The 17,987-nt window shown below is 47.5% G+C and overlaps 1 protein-coding gene across 3 annotated transcripts in view; it reads right to left on the reverse strand.

Annotated features, from left to right (window-relative positions):
* Positions 1 to 17,289, reverse strand: part of KIAA0040 (KIAA0040 ortholog) — a 35,109-nt gene extending 17,820 nt beyond the window's left edge. Inside the window, exons 1-3 of one of the 3 annotated variants that reach the window (XM_036834068.1) lie at positions 16,892 to 17,289; positions 2,150 to 2,222; positions 782 to 970 (exon numbers count right to left, since the gene is read on the reverse strand). The gene's annotated coding sequence lies outside the window, so the exon portion shown is untranslated. Of the gene's footprint in view, positions 1 to 781; positions 971 to 2,138; positions 2,223 to 16,891 lie in introns of all 3 variants that reach the window. The other 2 variants (XM_036834060.1, XM_036834075.1) reach the window with 2 other exon arrangements.
* Positions 17,290 to 17,987: the final 698 nt, after the last annotated feature.

Here is a 17,987-nt window from a genome sequence, read left to right on the forward strand (position 1 = left end):
TTGTGTTTGTCGTCTGTATATAGCCAGTCTGACCACATCCTGGTATTAGTGCTAATAAAACCTGTAGCCATGGTTACAGTGACATACCTGGGTTATACTGTTCTTATTTTCACTCTTCGAAACTACTTGGTAAAAGATTTTGGAGCCAATTTTCGTGGGTGTGGTAAAGCACTGAGGCAAGTTTTATTTTTGGAAAGTGTGAGTTGAGGCTCTGAGGTCATCTTCGAGTTAGAAGCAGTTGGGGAGGGGTGGTGCCTTCTCTGGTCCCCAAATAAAGGGGACACTTTGTGGCTGACTCCAATAACTGATGTTTAAGTCTTCCAATGTCATATCTGCTTAGAAGGAAGGTGTGTTTTTTTAAAAAGCAAAAAGATGACCAAGCACCTTTGTGATTCAGGGTCTCCCACAGGTGGTAATTAAAAAATAGACTCAATTTAAAGGTGCATCATTCTCTTTAATATTAGAGAAGAGAACTGAGAACTTGGCAAACTTTGCAGTGATAACCGAATGACTGACTTACTTTCCTCGGTGGTGGCGGGGGAGAGGTTTATGGGCTGGAATAGCTGAAAACTAATGGGGTGGCAAAAATATACAATTATGCAACTCAAAAGCAATACAGATACGGTTTTATTTTCCTTTCCATTTCCTCCCTTCATTTAATGTTAACAAAAGCTCAGGGCAATTAAAAGCCGCAAGCTACCTTACTGCAATATTAAGGCTTAAAATGTAAAGGCCAAATCATGGAGTGAGCAGAAATATTCTCATTCCAGTCATAACTCACCCCTGCGGAATGCACAGTGTGGAATATTTCAGGTTCATCAGACTTTGGGTCACAGGCTCCGTCCACAGGGCGGGTAGTACAGAGTTGATGTTGCTGGAGAATGAACCTTCACTTTCTGTCTGTATGCGTTTACATCTGTATCCCTAACGTTGCATGTAGATATTTTTTTTTCACAGTTTTGATAAATAACTGTTGGTGAATGCAGAGGACATACATGAGTGTGCTAAAATATTTACCGAGCCCCCACTCAGGCAAGAGCACCCCCTTTTTTCCCTCAGTACCCTATTTCTTTGATACAGATGATATTTGCTCAGTCTCATCAAATGCAGCTTTAGGTGCTTCTGTGCAAATAGACTGTTACCCCTAAGCCCCTGTTCTAGAGAAATTCTGCAACTGCCACTGGCTTCACCTCATCCCTGATGCCCTCAACTTGCCTGCCTTTGCCCCCAAATATCTTATCTTCCTCTCCACCCCTGAAATGACCTTCCCAAAGGAGGCTGCAGGTATTGCCCATGAGTGATTTGGGAGTATGGATGGAGGAAACTTCTGGGGACTGTGGGCTAGGGGAGTTCCTCATAGATACCAAAGTGTACGCACACGCACACACGCACACACGCACACACACACACACACACACACACACACTCACACACTCGCTCTTCCCTCAGCCCCACCCCCTCACTCCTCCCCATCCACCACCCCTGCTCCATTATTGCCTGGAGGCCTCAAAGCTTTATGGAAGACTCTCTGGAAAGCACATGGGGCCACTGGGAGGTGGGGGGATGGTGGGAAAGGTCAGGGAATTCTGATCTTGTCTCCCAGCTCTCTACCTGTGGCCTCAGGCCTGGACCGCCTGCAGGCTCTGCACCAGCCTTAAGTTTTATCTTTCCTTAGCAGCCCAGAATGTGTGTGTGTGTATACATATATATATATATGTATATATGTATACACACACACACACACACACACACACACATATACATTGTTATCAGACCAACCCTCAAAGTATCAGGGTCTTGAAGAAATAGAACACTGGGTGGGAACACTTTGATAGAGCAAAACGGTCAGGATGCGTGTTCCTGCCCCTGCTAGGTGGAAGGCAGGAGAGAGCCCTGGAGATGGGAGTTGGCTTGGAGCAGCCAGGGAAGGGTCTTGGAGTGCCCTGAGAGGGGTCGGCAGCTCTGCTTCTCAGTGGACAGCCTGTGGAGCTCCAGGCCTCCAGTTCTGGCTTTGACATTTATCTGGGTTTATTTGTTTACACGCTTGTAGATTTTCATGAGCTGAATTCTTGGCTAAAATATAGCCTGGAGTGCAGGGGAAGTTCATAGTGGTGTGAGAAGCCAGTTCAAATTCTCACCCGTGACTTACTCAGTATGCGTCCTCGGGAAGGTCATTCAGTTGCTTTGGGCCTCAGCTTCTTCATCTCCAAAATGGGGGAAATCTGGGAAGAGACACAAGAAAGTGACAGATAACATTCTTGCCTCTATGGAAGGGCAAGGGGGGCAGGGCTGGGAGGGGGTTGGCTTTCCTCTCAGTCCTTTGGTACAGTCTGAAGGTCTGACTGTATGCAGGCACTTTCCAAAGTCAACAACCAACTGGAAGTGAGTACCTGCCTGGCAGGGAGGGTCCTTGTGTCAAAGCAACAGTGCATGTGAATGTGCTCCTAGGCTGTTAGGAACTGTACAAAATTGAGAGTCATAATTGGTATTATTGCAGGTAGATGTAGGGACATGGCAACAAACAACACTCCTCAGTTCTGCCAGGTAGTCACAGTGGCCTGAAATTCTTAGAAAATTGGCTCCCACGCTGGGAGGTCTTCCTACCTCCAACCCAGAATGGATGGATGGACCCCACCCTTACCCCACCCCAACCTTCGAGGCTCTCTGCAGCGGTTCTGGGCAACCTGGATCCTCCATGTGCCCAAATGACTCCAGATTTCCAAGGGCTAGCCCAGCATGTCAACCCTGCCAGGCAAGTTCTGATAAGCACATTCCATCCTTTGCCAGGAGGCAGTGGGGCCACGCTGCTTGGTGTGAGCAGAACCTGCATGAGTGGCTGCCCTCTGATTGACCCCCGGGGGCAGGGGTGGGGAGATTTGTATAGAACATGTGAGAGCCTCCCTTAGGTTGTTTACTGGGTCACTATAATAAAAATAATGCTGCAAGCATACTGTTCTTTATACGTGAAGAGGCTAATAGTACTAATAGCAATGATGTGCATCAATGAAATATGCCATTCCAATTATATTTCCGGTAGTTGCTTATGGATTTCATTTCAAGAAACGTTAGTTAATAACTATCTGCTGTGTGATCAACATGGTGCTGAGGGGAGAAAAGAAGTTATGATCTGGTTCCCATCCTAGGAGAGTTTCTTAATGAAACTTGGAACATGGTAAGTCCTGACAGGTGACAGTGCAGGTCCCCGAATCTCCAAGCCTCAGGTTCCCCAGCTCAGATAATAATCCCACTGACTCCGCTCACCATCCAGTGTTGTTGTAAAAGTCAAATAATATATACATGAGATTCTTTATAGACTGATAATGCTCTTCACAGTTTAATTTTCAAAAATAATACAAGCAATTAAAGGCTAAGGTAAATATCAGGAAGTGCCAAAATCATGCACGGTTAGAAAGGAGAGAGATCGATGTTGGCTTAGGTTTTTTTTTTTTTAATTTATTTTTTATTTTTATTTATTTTTGGCTGCGTTGGGTCTTTGTTGCTGCACACGGGCTTTCTCTAGTTGCGGTGAGTGGGGCTACTCTTCGTTGTGGTGCACGGGCTTCTCATTGAGGTGGCTTCTCTTGTTGCGGAGCATGGGCTCTAGGTGCACAGGCTTCAGTAGTTGTGGCACGCGGGCTCAGTAGTTGTGGCTCGCAGGCTCTAGAGCTCAGGCTCAGTAGTTGTGGTGCACGGGCTTAGTTGCTCCATGGCATGTGGGATCTTCCTGGACCAGGGCTTGAACCCGTGTCCCCTGCTTGGCAGGCAGATTCTTAACCACTGCACCACCAGGGAAGCCTGGCTTAGGTTTTAAGGGAGAGGCCGCCTGGAGGAGATGGAGGTTGGGTGGGGCCCCTGTGCTGGGTGTTATCACATGGAGGGTTGGACATTTGGGTGGGAGAAGGGAAACTGGGCTGAGCTGCGTAGGATGGGAAAGCAAGAGCAGAGGTCCAGAAGCCAGCACATACAGAGTTTGGGACTGGGAAGGCAGTGAAGAAACCTCCTGAGGAAGAGTGGGAAATGAGGTGGTACCGGCAAGGCTGGTGAGATTTCAGGGGGCTGGGAAGGCTCGCCATAGGTTTGGTGTACAGTAATGGGCCCCAGGGAAGCCCTGAAAGTTGGTGAGCAGAAGACACGTAACAGCGTCGGTGTTTCAGAGGCTACACTCTCTTACCTGATCCCGCTTGTAATTCGAAGTATGCCTTGGCCAGAGCAGGATTAAGCCCCACCCTGGGCTCATGGGCAGTCTGCCCTAACTAGCCAGGCTCAGTAATCACAAATATTACAATTAAAAAAAACCCCTTTTATTAATAGCATACTTTCTCCCTTAGACAAAATCGGATTATGAACTGAAATGAAATATCACCAAGCCAATCAGAAGGAAACTGCTATTTATCTCCTGATCCCTTGGGAAGGGAGGCAGGGGGAAAAAAAACCCTGATGCAATCACTTCTCCAGTCTGAATGGGCTTGCGTTTATTTATGATTGGGGAAAGTCCTAGCAAAGACCCTGCACTTATAACTCGTTTTAATTTTTTAACAGCTTCTGCAAACATTTCTTCATTAAATCCACTGTAGTGTGAGGAGGGAAGGGATTTCTTGCCCTATTTCACAGATGAATAAACTAAAGAACAGAAATGGGTGTTCAAAATTTGTTTAAAATTGCAAAGCTGGTCAGTGGCCAAGGGCAGACTGGGTTCTAGTCTTCCCATTTCCCAGAGTGATACTCTCCTTACTCCGCTAACTCCTAAAAAGCAGCAAGAGAGGAGCAAACAATGGCAACCAGTCACTTTTCCAGTTTACAAAGCCTTCCATTTCTCAGACTCCCTGAGATTTGTGGTCCCTCCTGCTTTAGGGCCTCATGCAAGCTTCTTTATCTGAAACCCCCAACTCTCTCCCAATCCCACCCCAACGAATACCCCCCAGTCTCCTGGTCTCTATGCATTTAGTCTCTGCTGAAATATCATCCCCCTTGGGAAACTTTCTGTGACCTCATTACGTTTAGAGCCCCTGTCCTGTGCCCCATCACTGTTTCTATACTATTACCATAGCCCTCAACCCACTTTAGGTTCATTTTATTTAATCATCTTTCTTCCACTCTAGACAGAATCGATTCCCACTAGGGCATCCAGGGACCTGTTTTGTTCTTGGAAAGTATTTGCTGAATTAATGAATGACCATATTTATAGACGAGGAAACTGAGGTTCACTGAAATTAAGTGAATTGCCCCAGGCCTCACAGCTGATCATGGAAGATGTGGCAGTTCTACCCCTAAATATCCAGAGTGGCTCATTCCACTCTGCCACCCTGGTTTCTGGGTTCTCACCCAGCACTGTGGCCAGATGGAAGCTACTCAGGAAAAGAAAAAATCTACCAACTGGAATTTCAGTATTCTGCGTTTGGAGAATCCATTCAGCTTGGGCTCAGAGTATGCTCAGATGCCAGATATTCTGGGGCATTCCAGACTGCAAGCACACTCTGCAGGCCTCTTTTGGTGACTGGCTACTTTTGAATCTCCAGTGAGGCTGTCAGTGCCAAGAAACAGAGGTGACAGCAGCGAGACCTGACTTCCAAAGATCACTGGCCTCAAATCGATATGGGCCTTCGCCTCACGGGGTGCCATATTGAATATTCTGATTATATCACTTGAAAGTGAGGTTATCGCCACGTTTTTGGAAAGCCCCGATTGGCTGCGTTCCTAACATATTTTGGTGTCATGAATTGACATCATTCCATCTGGTAATTTTCAGATGTCAAGCCGACTGAGTAGAGTACATGTGTGTAGCACTGTTATTACTGCAAAAAGCTCTCCCTGTTTTTTTTCCAGAGGGAGGAACTCTTTGCTGGCTTTTTTCTTCCTTCCCTGAACCTGGGTTGTTGACACAATTGAGTCCAAGGAGGCCAGGAACCGCCCTCTCCCCTCTCTGCAGCACAGCAGCGTGCAATTCAATTCAGTGCACATTAGTTGAGAACCTGCTGTGTGCACAAGGAACGTCTCTCTTTTCTAGGGCTCTCCCAGCTAATGCTGCCTAACAAGATGTAGAAACCTGCCAACTACCTGGGTAAGGGATTCCAAACTGAACTAAAGATGTAGACTGTGAAGTCAAGGAATTTATTTTTTGTTTGGGAAATGGATGAGCACAGGGGAACTATGAAGCATGACTAGTTAAGTGTCCCAGGGGAAATGCCAACAAATGGTTATGGGAGCAGCACAGAGGAAGCTGTTAATTCCAGTGAGGAATCTAGGCAAGGCTTCAAGGAGGGTGTGATTTGAGTTGGCACCTGCAGGGAGAATGGAACGATTAAATGCAGAGAGGATGAGAACGAAGAGATTCCAGACTACTCAAGAAAGCACAGCTGGCTCACAGAAAGAATCCAATCAAGGTGGCCTAGGCAGTGGGCCAAGATCTGGGGACTTTGAATCTCCCATTGTTACCATGGCAACAAGCAGCTCACTCCTGCTCGGCCCTGTCCCAGCCAGCTGCTCTAATCCATGGCATTCCAGTGGCCTGAGGAGAAGGGCTGCTACTGGGAGACCTTCTCTCCCTCCTCACCTTCTTACTTATTATGACTTGAATGTTCAAGGACAGGGCAGGGGGTAACTGATGATACGCTGGGCCAAGGACCTTCAGGGGATGTTTTTCATGTTTAACCATGAAAGCAGATTACTGTGTAAGAAAATTTGAGTGGATAGTGAGTTTTCCGCCTCCTTCCCTCTCAACTCCAAACACGCTTTATTCCTTTGTACGTTCTTAAATTTGGTGATAATCCTGAATTCAAATCTGGGGCCACAAGGGTAACCAAAGCCAGTTCCAGTTGGCACAAGTTCAAAGGGATCTCTCTCTCTCTCACACACACACACACACACACACACACACACACACACACACACACACACACACTTAGCCTACCCATGTAATAATACTGTTAACATTTAGCCCAAGGTTGGTAGAAACCAAATGAGATTTTTGTGCAAGAAGGGCAAACCTAGACCACAGGTTGCAAGCTGGAAGCCCTTGAGGTAGATGTGACCAGTGAAGAGAGGTTGTTTGAGCCACAGCTTCCAGCACAGCCGGTCCTGCCCGTATTCCCACACCGCCTGTGTTACTCCTTCAGGCGGATCAGCTTGGGTCAAAGGTTGCCCCTCCCGCATTCACTAGCTGTCTGACCTCGGAAAGTCCCTTTACCCATCTGTGCCTCAGTTTCCTCAACTATAAAAGAAGAATCAGAAGAGATTCTATGTCATTGAATTGTTATGGAAATCAGGTGAGTTAAATCATCTGTATCATGTCGTTAAAGCAGCACACGGCACAGAGTAAGTGTTCCATAAATGTTAGCTTTATCTGTCAGGCCTCGTGGGTGTTGAGCTTGTGAGCCCTGCTGTGATCCAGCGGTGGGGAGTTCAAGGATGCAGAAGGGACCACAGTGATTGATGACTGCTGTGTGTAGCATGGCAAGACGCTTTGGTTATCTCAGGCAGAGCCCGTGAGGAATGCTCTGGCCTGTAGAACTGCAGCAGAGATTGACCTGTGTACTGTACTGCCCCCACCAGATAGGGTAAGAGAAAGGAAAATTTAGTGGCCTGGGGCTTTTTCTGCAGTCATGGGTCACATAGAGATCATCATGGTTGAACATTTCTGTCCCTCTCTCCTACATTACCTCCTTGACAATGGGTGAAAGATACTGTTGGATACTTGTGTTGTCTTACTATTGTATTCTTATGGTACAGATGCTGTTCATGTCTGCTTTCCCACTTGACTATAGACTGTTTGAGAGTTTTTTCCTCTAGGAATCCCCATGCCTAGTTCATTGTTGGCACATAGTAGATGCTCAATAAATGCTTGTCCATTTGATTAGTGAACTGACTGAATGGTTATGGGATGGAAAAGACCCAGAGTTGAGAGTGCCTTTGTGAGGCTGTATATTACCTCCTGCAGGCCAGGGTGCCCACATTTTCATTCCTGGGAGACTGAGCCCTCATATCTCCACAAGCTTTGCATTGGCCTCTGCAGGACCAGGTCACGGGTGCTATAACAGGGTAGGGTTACAGCAGTGGATGGGGACCAGGACTGGGGCCTGTGCAGAACAAGAAGGCCTTGCTTTCACAGTTGGGGTAGGAGCCCAAAGCAGCAGCTTAGGGCTTAGGTAAGTTGGTCAGAGCCCGGGGAGCCGGCTGAGCAGGGATGAAGCAGGTGTCAGGGATGCTGAGAGTCACACCATACAGAGCCTGGGTGGTGGGTGAAGAGAGGGTGGCACCAGCAAGCAGAGATCCCGGGACAGGCTGTGATCCCAGGGGGGAGGCTGTTTCTTCCACCTCTGGATGAGGGGGCAGGACTACGGCTAAGGGCTGGCAGGTTCCTAGGCATAGGAAGTAGGCCCCTGCAGGTGGGATCTGTGCCTGTTTTTGTGTTTTAAATTCCCCACGGCCTCCAGTATAGTGTCTGGCACACACAAAGACATTTAAGAAGTGTGTATGAAAAAAATGCAGCCAGAGCCACGCTGGGACAGCTCCTGCTTTCTAAAGCAAGGCCAGCAGGGCTCCTAAGAATTTTTACAGTTCTCCTTTTGTAGAGAGGTGCTGAACGTGAACCAGTCTCACTGAAAACCCCTGGGAAAGAGGAGTGAGAATTATCCGCTGGGGAGAGTCTAGACCTTTCTGTGAGGCTACTGATTCTTGTCCCTGCTGGTGAGGTGGATTGCCCCAGATACCGGATAGCCATGAGCTAGGAGTCTTGAAGTAACAACACGACCTTGAGATGAAATGGAGAATGTACAGTTTGGTAGAGAGGTTTAGCAGTTCATTCCAGTTCTGCTTCAGGATCCCAGGCACCTCTGCAGACTTCACAGTCCCCCCCGTCTCCCTACCCTTCTTCCCCCTCTTCTCTTGTCTTCTCATGTACGCGAGCCTGTTCAGATGTAGAGAGAACAACAGAAGCCCTTCTAGGCTTTTTCTAATTTCCTTCCCCTCGTGCCTGGGCCACAGCTTTTTTGAGAAAGCATATGAGTTGAGTTCCAGGCATTGGAGTTCCGTAACAGTGTGACAGGGGCTGGAAGTTCCATCTGCAGAAGCACACGTGTTTATTAACCTGTGTTTAATGAGCAGCTACTGTGTGCCAGACACTGGGCACTGGGAATGATGAGGTGGTGTTGCCAAAGGGAGGATGGGGGAGGGTCAAGCCTTACCAAGGGGCAAAAAGGCTCATTTATTTATAAATGAAATAACAACTTTGACTTAGATTTTGTCTCCTCTGGTAAGTCTGTCACCTAGAGCTGGGCTAAGTGCACTTCCTCCCTGTTGTGACACCTATCATAACATTGATGACACTGTATTATAATTGCCTCTTTATCTATCCATCCACCAAAGTAGACTGTAAGCTCCCAAGGTATTGAACAGCTTCTGATTCATCATTGGTGGCAGTTGCAGAATTTCTTTGTAGGAGAGGCTTACAGATAAGAGAGAGCCAGAGGAAGAGAACTCTGGAGCCAGAGGAAAAGAGTCAGAGGAAGAGAGGAAGAGAACTTTGCTCTTGGTAGAAACCTTAGTTTTCCTCTTCTGTAAAGTAGGTATCATAGTTGAACTGTCATGAGGGTTAAGTGAGAAGCATGTGACTTTCTTAATGCAGTGCCCGGCACACATAAGGTCCTCCATAAATGTTGCTGGTGTTATCTGTTGCTTACTACTCAGCTGCACCAAGAAGGATTTATAGTTTACCCAAATATTATCCATCTCAAGCATCCAAATAACTCTGCATCTCTAGGACCGCAAGAAGCCAGCTTTAATATCTTTCCTTAAAGCATAAGATTAAAGGCAACAAATAAGGGACCAGGCATGGGAAAGCATGCCACTTAATATGCACTTTATCCTCAAGAAAGGAAAGTGAATTTATAAATATGTTGATTAAAATGTGGGAGAAGAGAGAACAGTTTGGTCATTCCTCAAAAAGTTAAACATAGAGTTACCCTATGATCCAGCAATTCCACTGCTGGGTATCTACCCAAAACAATTGAAAATAGGTATCAAACAAATCCTTGTACCTGCATGTTCACAGCAGCCCTGTTCACAATAGCCGAAAGGTAGAAACAACCCAAATGTCTATCAACAGATGAATAGGTAAACAAATGGTGATACATACACACAATGGAATATTATTCAGCCGTGAAAAAGCACGAAGCACCAATAAATGCTAAAATGTGAATGAACCTTGAAAACATTATGCTAAATGAAAGAAGCCAGACACAAAAGGGCATACATTGTATGGTTCCATTTATAAGAAATATCAGAATAGATAAATCCATAAATGCAGATTGGTAGTTGCCACGGGCTGGGAAGAGGGAGCAATAGGAGGTAACTACTTAATGGGCATGGGGGCTTATTTTGCAATGATGAAAGTATTTCGGAAGTAGATAGAGGTGGTGGTTCTACAGCATCATGAATGTACTAAATGCCACTGAATTTTTCACAGTAAAATGGTTAATTTTATGTAATGTGAATTTCACCTCAATAAAAAAAGTGGGAGGAGATAACACAAAATTTCTTGAAAGCTGATTGATGGTTAAATGGAAAAGAATGGAGTAGTTTCCATTATTCATGGTTTGAGAAGTATAACGTCACTGATTATCTTTCTAGTGTGTATTTATTCATCCACTCCAATACCAAATGTTGAATGACCACATACCTCAGTGGCTGAAGTATTCCTTATTGAAGGAATAATATTTTTGAAACCACTGAAGACTTATTCCTGGAAAATGTCAGTCAGGAGCATCAGACCTTCTTCCCCGTGTGTCACATGCTCTGTGACTGTATCCCTTCCTCTTGTCCCAGACAGGGAGGGGGAAATGCAGTATCTCTGTCTGGAAATGAGATATTCTTTCCACATCCAGCCGTGGAAACCTGTGCCATCCATCCATTGAAAACACAGTAAAAATCAGCTCTTTCCTCAGAGGGGTCAATAATGTCTTCGTGCAAAACTACAAAGAACACAGTAGTTGGAAATCAGCAAGTGTCCTAAGGCACCCGGTGCATCATTGCTTTTTTCTTGAACCAGAGAAGGCTTTGGGCCAAATATCCCACAGGGCAGGGTCTGAGTTTCTAATTTGGAAACCAGGAGAGCTCTGAGCAAGCAGGTCATGTCTGGGTGGTGTGCTGTGCCAGTGTGCTCCCCTCTCCCAGGGGAGGTCTCATTATGGGATAGGGTGGGTCACCCACGTAATGAGTCTGGAGGTTTTAATCTAGGCCATGGCCAGGTTGCACTGGCAACTGCTACTCAGCCGACTGTGGGCCTTGGGCAGGAGCGGGGGGATGTTTCAGGTCAGGAATGGAAGGTGGAGTGAGGGAGGGGAGGGTGGGAGCCATCAGTCACTTACAAGAAAGGAGTTTGACAGATGGAGTAAGTCTGCAGGGCTGGCCCTGAGAGTGGTGTGTTCTCTTCCAGCCTTGCCACTTCTCCCCAGCATGATGTTGAGTAAACCACCGTGATGTGCTCGTAAAGCGACCTGGTGGGTTGCTGGGAGGCAGCAGTGGCTGTCATTTTTGTGTGCCTCAAATTCTTAGCACCACTATTCAGCAAATAGCTCTGGAGAGCCTAGTGTGCACACTACAGATTCACGGGAGCAAGAAAAGTTGGATGGACATTTGTTTGCTCCCGGTCCCTGATCACTGGGAAGGTCACTTTGACCCCAGCGTTAGTTCCTGGGTGATTTCGGGCCCGTGTGCCTGAGTGGCTCTCTGGAACGTCAGGCTACGGTGGGACTTTTACAGCAGAAGGGCTTTTGAAAGCCGGCACCTTGTCCCATTGGTGGAGCTGCATAGGAACCTAAGATTAGAAACCTAGCAAGGACGCAGCCTCAGGATCTTCCTTGGGTTGGGGTGGGAAAAGCAGGCTCCAGACTCGCATGCAGCTTTTCTCTTCTCTTATTTAAGGTGGCCGCGGTCACACCTCATTTAGGTTAAGACCCAGCATGTGCACCGTGTGCCATTCTGTTCCCATTAACAGTAAAGCTAATTGAACGTCCCAGTTTCCCCTGCCTCTTTCTCCGTCCCCAATCCCCAGCCTCCATACACATCTCTAAACCTGTGTACCCCCAGCTTTTCCTTCTCAGGACAATTTGAAGACTAAAAGAACTATAACATACAACTATCCTTATTGCTATTACACCTTTTCCCCCTTCTCTTCTGCCAGTTTTCTCTTATGACTTGCCTGGAAAATGAAAAGAAATTGCTGATGGGCTTTACTTAAGCCTGTCTGGCTTGAAATTAGGATTGTATCTAAGGAGAGAGAATAAAAGTCTACTGAAAAACATCCTCACAGGAAGGAGTTATAGACAGTTAAGAGCAAGGGCAAGTCTGCAATGACTTACAAACACAATCTTCAATTTTGACTAAGAAGCATGGCTATGATTCGGTTTTCCTTCATTTCTTAGCAACAAATTCCATGGAGCAGTTTGCTTACAGACGTGGGAGGAAGTCTCTTCCCAGGGCCAGGATTTGGTTCGGACACTGCCATAGCCCCTTGGGAGCTGCCCTAAGAAAGGAATCTTGTGTTTGTGTGAAGTTCGTTTTGGAACTCAGCTACCCTTGCCCTGTCTCCACTAAGGGGCCACTGACGTCCCCAGGTGGTGCTCTGTTCAGATGGCTCGGGCTGATGTGGGAGAAATGTCAGAAACCTGAGCTGGTCGGTGGCCCTGGGGATTGCCCATCCAAAAATTTGCTGTAGATTTTCCTTTTGCTGCTTGGAGAGGGAAAGTCTGTCTGTGATGGTTTTATCTCTTACTGTGCCTGTGATGAGTCTCACTAGCTCCTGTGATTCGCTTAGAGCCTTTCTCATCGAATGGTCAGTTGAATATCATATTTGATGTGTAATGCTGACCCACCCACTGGTCTGGAAACAGTCTTCACGATAAGTTTCATGAAACACTAAACAGGCTTTAGTTCATTAAGGCACCCAATGCCGTTTTCCTTCTTGAGGGATCTCTGGGAATTCTTGAGAACGGTTTAAGGATTGACATCGAGGAAACAGAAGGGATGGGTGTGGTATGGAGATTGTTTTAAAGGAGGAGATCTGCCCACATCTCCTGAAGGTCTGCTCCTGGTTATCCCCAGAGACCACTCGGGGAAGATTCAGCCTTCAAGTAGAATCTTCTCGCTTTTCCTCTCTGCCAGCACTTGAGTGCCTGCGTGTGTCCCTGTGTGTGAGGCACAGAAGGTCCAGGTGATAGAAAGCCCAGAGAGTGTTCGCTATTCCTGAACTTGGATTCTGGTCCCTCCATTAACCAGCTGTTGACCCGGGCACACACTTCCCTCCCTGAACCTTGGTTTGCTCATCTGTGAAGTGAGGGGGAGGGGCTGGCTCATCTCTAAAGTGTTTTTCCATTTGAAGTCTCTGAGTCTGTGGTTATTTCCTTTTCTTCATTCAACAACCAGCCCCTATAGGAAGTCTGTTTACTTGAAAGTTTGGATGTTGGCATAAAACTTGAGCTTCACTGGGTTGGAATATGTCAGGCTTCTCTGGCTGGGAGAAGACACAGAGACATCTAAGCCATCAAAAGATGCTCAGATTCAGGGCCACTACTGGTTCAACTAGCACATTGGTGACGATTAGGAAAAAAGTGTCCCCTCTGGGTGGGCTTGGCTGCAAAGGGAGTGGGTCTGTGGCTTAGCAAGTGGAATCCTGACTGCTTTCGGCCCCATGAGCTCCCAGGAGCCCTTGTGCACCGCGCAACCTGCATACGCTTTAGGAGAGCATTTACTTCTTTGGTCTCTGACCACATTAGGTAAGGAGTGAAAAGAGAAGTGGCCAGAATAGATGCATGTCATTGCTCTGATGGAAGGAGACTTTTATAATTACTGCCTTAAAATATTTCATGCAGTTAAAAAGCTGCAAGTCTGGGCCTAAGACGCTGCCCAGATCCTGCACCTACACAGTCCATCTGATTTGGTAGCTTCAAGAGGAAAGACTAGTAATAAAAAACGCTTACATTTTTATAGAACCTTACAATTTATGTAGCACATTAAATGTACTTTCTTTTTCAATTTGATTCTGATTCTGACTATTGCCCTGGTGAGATATAATTATCTCCATTTTAAATATAAGGGAAATGAACCTGAGAGATTCAAAGACTTGTTCAAGGGCAGCTAGTAAGTGTTCAAGGCAAGAATTAAACCCATGTCTGTCTAGTTCCAGGTTCAAGGTTTTTTTCTTCCACACCAGGACACATAAGATCCTGATCTGGGCATTGGCAGCCAGACCTAAAGGACCACTCTATAGAGGTTTAGAATTAGTCTGAGAAAGTTGTCCTTCTTGTTTTAATGAAGGTAGGACTCTCCCACACAGGTGCCATGACTAGACTTGGGGTATGAGTTCTGGGGATTTACTTGTTTGGTTAAATGCATCTGTACCACCTGTGTGCCATTTTAGGGTTCTCGCCAACATTTTAGGTATCACCGTGCAAGGCATCTGGGGAAAACCTTGGGAGTCTAGAGAGAGTCATCTGGAAGTCACTGTGTGGTATGAAAATAATACCTGTAGGCCATTACTGACAAATCCAAGACTCTTCAGGGTCAAGTGGTCTCATTGACAGTGTAATCAGGCCTCTTTAGCTTCCTTCGACACTGCTTTTCTGTACAGCATCTGAGAGAGTTACGTTGGAGCAGCCTCCGCCTCTCCTTGGGCTCCAGACCTGTGTGCCCACTGCCTCCCATATGTCTTCACCTGGACATCCCCCGAGTACATCCAACTTAAATGTGTCTAAAGTGTTCATCGTTTTCTTCCGAAATCTGCTTCCCAAGCCCACTCCTCCCCTCGTTCATGTGGTTTCCATTGCAAGTGTCACAGTGCATCTCCCCATCCCCAGCTCAACACCTTATAATCCTCTGTCCCGCTCATTCCTCCTTTGCCACATTCACTTGGTCACCAGGTACCTTTGACTCTACTTCCTAAACACCACCGAAGTCCATGCCCTTTTCTCAGTTCCCTCTGCCATTATCTTAGTTGAGGTCTTCCTTATCTCTGTTCCTCATCTCTCCAAGTCAGCCTCCATCTGGCCATCAGTTCTCTCTCCAAACACAAATCTGACCATACTGTTTCCCTGTTTAAAAAATGACTTCCCACTGCTACAGGAAAGAGCTCACCATTCTTTGTACAGTAGTGTAATCCTCATTACTTGCAATTCCCCCAACCTGCCATTGATTTTGCAGATACTCTTTCCTCTGTCTGGAATACCCTTTTCCTGGGAATGCCTAATCATTTTCAAAACCTGCTCAAACATCATTTCTGCAGATAATTCCTGGGGGATTTATTCACTCCCTCCTTTGGATTGTTTTAGTGTCCCGTAGCTATTGCTGTGATGATGTGTATTATTCTGAACTGTAGTTTGTTTCTCTGTCTCATTTACCGGATTTCATGTCCTCAAATGCAGAAACTGTATCATGATAATTGGACTCCAAGGCCCCGGCATACTGCCTGGCACACAGTGGGTACAGTAACTGTTGAATGAATGGATGGGATGGAGGTACACATCCCTGTTTGATGAAATCAGTGACTCCGCTTGTTGAGTGTTCATTACTCTCTTGGGGTTAGTCTTCAGGGAAGAGGACAGAAAAGATCCTTTCTTTACTCCACAGGCTAAATATTAACAAAGTTTGAAGGCTGGAGAAACATTTGTTTTGCAATACATTTCTTTCCTAAAATTGTATCTGGGGTGGGGATGGGGAGCCAGAATTTCAGATGAAATGAAGGACTTGATCAGATTTTTTAATACAGCTGCCTCCCCAGCCCAGCACAGGCGGAAGGTAGACACATCAGACCAGGAGGTTGATGGTGACATCCTTGCTGAATTCTCTAGGCGGAACTTGCAAACCATTTGTACAGAGGTTAGGAACAACCTAGCATCAATGCCGTCTTCCAGTCCTGTTCCATATAACTCAAGGCTCTCCCCTTATCCAACAGGACTTCAGAATGAGGGTCCCTTCAGATTAGCTGCAGGTTCTTATGAACTTCAGCTGAGTGAATGAAATGCAACAGCTTTGGAAGGAAAGTGCCTCTCAGATGCTCAAGTGTACCACCCTTCCTCATTCAACAGAATCTGCGGAGCAGTCCTGCAAGGCAGCTAGCATGTGGGCTGCCAGTGTTCTCTAAGAAATTAGGGCAGTGCCTGTCTGCTTCAGTTTCCCTTTCGGTTAGGCAGGACTGGTGTTCCCACTAGCTAATGACCATAGTTTAACTCTAATGTATTCCTGTGAAACTCTTCAAAATACTAGGGAAACAGGTCTCATTGTGTCCTCCATTTTACCTTCATGGGTGGGGTGAGGGACTGGGAGTGGGTCTGTTGAGAGAGGTAAAGAAGTTAGGAAGCAGTCTGTGTCAAGGCAGATCCCCCCAGAGGCTCGGGGAAGAGCAGACAGGTTCCCATTCCAGCCCTGGCTCCAGGCCATATTTTCGCGGTGGCCAGTTTCTTAGACCCCTTGAAAATTTGGCTTCACCTAGAATAATTTAGAAACCTCTGAGCCTCGGGTGATTTTTGGAGGGTCTCAGGTCTTGAGTTTTTTGTTAGCAAACTGAATGTCCCTCTGTCCCTTTCAAGCCGCTCCTGCCGGCAGCTGTTGTCAACGGGAGTCGGAGAACTCCACCCCAAACCCCACTAGGAACCCATGTGGACTGAGCCCAGAAGCAGAAGTAAGGCTGCCAAGAACCCTCGCAAAGTGGAGGAACACTGGAAGTGAAGTTGCGAAGGGGCAAGAGGCTGTTTGGAAACAATCCTTAAATTTCACTTATCTAGGGAGCTAGTCTCAATCTTCTAAAGAAAGGAGGGAGTGGGAAGCCCCCTTGCAAACGGAGGGCAGCTCAAAAAGTGTTTTAAAACACACACACACAACCACCACAAAAAATCTTGAGACTCACCCTTGAGTCCACTGGAGGGCTTCCTGCAGGCGTGGTCGCTCGGGGGTCCGCCGGGTGCTGCCAGTGCACCAGGGATCGGGCGCAGGGGCGAGGTCCTGGTGTCTCCTTGGAAGCCGCTGTGGGTCCCGCGCGGGCCAGGCCCAGGTGGAGGGTCAGCGGGGGCCGCCCCGCGCTGCGCGTACCTGCCTCCGGCTGCGAGAAAGGCGCCCTCTATGTTCCCTGCCCTCCCGCTGGCCGGCGCCTCCCATTTTTGAGGTTTCACTCCAACTCCGTCCTGCCCCTGATGTCAGAGGCTCGACTTCCTGAATCAGACTCGCTCCTTCTCCCACTCCCTGGGCTCGGCCCAAACTCGCCACCCTGGGGCCCGCGGCGGACGGGTGCCCTTGGACTTGGGCGCACACGGCCCAGACTCGCCCTCCCTCCCACCCCGACTTCCCGCCAGTTACCCCCTCCCTGCCCCGCCCTTAAGTGTCGGTGCCCTGTCGGTCCCGGAACGCGCCTCCTGCAGGACACAGCCGCTCAGGAGCCTGCGGAACCAGTCCCAGTCGCTTTCACGGAGGCACCAAAGTTCCCAGGGATCTGAGACCTAATTCGGGAAAAAGTGGGCTTAAGTGAAAATCGTCCAGCCCTTCCTAATGGAGCAGGCTTCTTGGAAAGGGGGTGGGAGGTGTTGGAGAGGGAGGCCATGGGGCAGATTGGGTGAAGGCTCCAGTGCCTTATCTGGACAAAGGACGTGGTGGGCTCCCCTGGTCAGCACGGTGTGTTTGGTGGGGTGCACGCAACACCTTGGAAAAGTCTCTGCACTGCTCACCAAAGGCAGTAAGAAACAGTGTGGTCCAGCAGGAGCTGTCAGAAGCAGAGATGGAGGGGAAAACTGCCTTCACAAAGTTCTCAAAGGTGCTTCCCCTCTCATCCTCAGTTGCCCTCTATCCACTTTTTATTCAGAGCTGGTGGGTCTGGAGTCCAGCACCTGGAAAGCTAGGAAATGAAAGAGCTGCACCAGCGTGGGATGTAGGACTCCAGACACAAAGCTTCTGATTACCCATGGCAGGGAGCTCAGTGTCTCCCAGGTACTGTGTGTGTGGGGGGAGGGGGG

The sequence above is a fragment of the Balaenoptera musculus genome, chromosome 1 (genome assembly GCF_009873245.2).
Source record: "Balaenoptera musculus isolate JJ_BM4_2016_0621 chromosome 1, mBalMus1.pri.v3, whole genome shotgun sequence".
Lineage (NCBI taxonomy): Eukaryota > Metazoa > Chordata > Mammalia > Artiodactyla > Balaenopteridae > Balaenoptera > Balaenoptera musculus.